Source organism: Electrophorus electricus, chromosome 15 (assembly GCF_041902795.1).
Source record: "Electrophorus electricus isolate QZ-2024a chromosome 15, ASM4190279v1, whole genome shotgun sequence".
In the NCBI taxonomy this organism is placed as follows: domain Eukaryota; kingdom Metazoa; phylum Chordata; class Actinopteri; order Gymnotiformes; family Gymnotidae; genus Electrophorus; species Electrophorus electricus.
In genome coordinates this window covers 24,690,055-24,692,099 of record NC_137511.1, presented here as the reverse complement: position 1 = coordinate 24,692,099, position 2,045 = coordinate 24,690,055, and the positions used below count along the sequence as shown (strand labels likewise).

The following is a 2,045-nucleotide window of genomic DNA, read 5'->3' as shown; positions in this document are numbered from 1 at the left end:
GGCACTGGAGTAAACAGTGTAATAAATAAAGTGTTATAGTTAAAGAGAAAAGATGGTGCTGTCCCTGGAATGCTGGTACAAGAAAAGCATAGGCAAACACCACTGCAATTTGCATGTGAGAAATAGTCTTCCAGAATTTTCACTGAGCTAAGATGACTGTCCAATAGTTGAAGAGTTTTTACATGCCCTTGACATCACGGAGGTAAGAAGGATGTGCTTTCTCCACTACATGAAACAAGACACTGCTATGTGGCAGGTAGATCGTTCAGGAAAGGGTCTGGGAGTGCAAGCTCTCAACACTGGTGGCATGATGTCTCTGCAGAAATCACTTCAAATAAGCAACTAAATTCTCTATTCTGCAAGAGAGCACATTGGACCTTGACACCAACACATTAATCCCTGGGTCATCACAACTTATCGACAAAGCAGCTATTTCTGCTTCAATTCCTAGGACTCCTACAGTTTCACTGGCACAAAGTTGCAAATGGAATGGCAAGCATGTGCAAAAGGAGAACTACATGACACTGTGAATTTATTCTTCCAGCAAAGCCATCAGGAGAAAAACATCTGATTATATCACGCTGCAAGCAGGAGTCGAACCTGCGCAGGGAACCCCCATTGGATTTTGAGTCCAACGCCTTAACCTCTCGGCCATCGTAGCTGTTACACGCTTTGGGCACTTTGGGGTTAAGTCTTAGGACTTCTTCAAGCTCAATTATGAGTACCCATATATCATTGATTCAGGACTGCAAATGGCCTGAGATGCAAATTCAAAGACAGTAATCTCCCGAATGGTCTACTCACTATTTTAGCAAACTAATGTCAATTCCAGGTGAACAGGTGCCCAAAAGCTTGTCAGAGTATTAGACTGATCCGCTACTTAAAACACTACCGTGGCCTCCAAGGTTTCCCACGTGAAGACGTGGGACGGCTCAAGGTGGCTAAGCATTTTTGCATGAACACTCTTTTTGTTTTTAAAAAATCACACCTAGCTGATGAAGGTGTCATGTAAACCATTCACTGGAATGTACATGTGAGCAGAAATGTAAGTCAACAAAGTTGAAACTTGCACATTGGAAATAGAGTAGTGCAGGACATCGCTTGACCTAAGTTCAATGTTGACTAGACAGTGCAGCTCAGTACATTAATTTGCAATAGAATAATCAGACATATTGCAAACAGAGTCAAAGCCAAATTTGATAAAAGTGCTGCATATGACATAACTCATAGTTTAGACCATTCTCGTGTTTATCACACAGGGATAGCCAAAATGCTTTGAATATTTTGCATTTTTACAAGAATTCAAAAAGAAATACAAATCATAAGCCAGCACACCGACATTGTTAAAAGAGGAAAATGAAGACTGGGTCAACATCACCAGAATTTGTTTAAAAAACTTTCTGTTGTAGGTGCACTGATCCAAAATACTTCAAAACCTGTGGGATGCGTACATCTCAGTCAGTTTCTTTTAACACACATGCATCTGTCCTTGTTAGTATAGTAAATAGTATCTCCGCCTCTCAGGCAGAAATTCTTGGGTTGATTCCCCGACAGGGAGTCTTCCTATTCTTAGTGCACTGCAGACAAACTGGTGACTTGGCACCCTTTGTAGGAATGATAACATCGAATCCTACACCCACAGTTGCTCTTGATTTTTCTACATAGATGAATCAAGACACTAGCACATTGTGGATCAATAATTTGATAAAGCACCTGGGAGAGAATTTGGTGCCCAGTGGCGACATTATCTCTAAGCAGACATGACAAAACATGCATACCATCAAGGCCAAGACTGAAGAGCATAAAAAGATTTTGTCAATTTCATAAACTACATCAAATGCTTTGCTGGTGTCAAATATTGTAACGACATTAAACATGGTGACTTGACAATTACGTGAAGGGTAGTGCTTGGTAACTGTCCATCTTGACTTTGGATTGTACATTTTCACTCTTGACTTGTCTCGGGACTACAGTGTCAAGTCTTGAGATGTATTTGTTACATTTACAATTTACATTTAAGGCATTTAGCAGACACTTTTATCCAG

General features: G+C 40.4%; 1 non-coding gene across 1 annotated transcript; it reads right to left on the bottom strand.

Annotated features, from left to right (window-relative positions):
* Positions 1-579: 579 nt before the first annotated feature.
* trnal-caa (transfer RNA leucine (anticodon CAA)) lies at positions 580-661 on the bottom strand. The gene has a single exon. It is a non-coding gene; the product is annotated as a tRNA-Leu (tRNA).
* Positions 662-2,045: the final 1,384 nt, after the last annotated feature.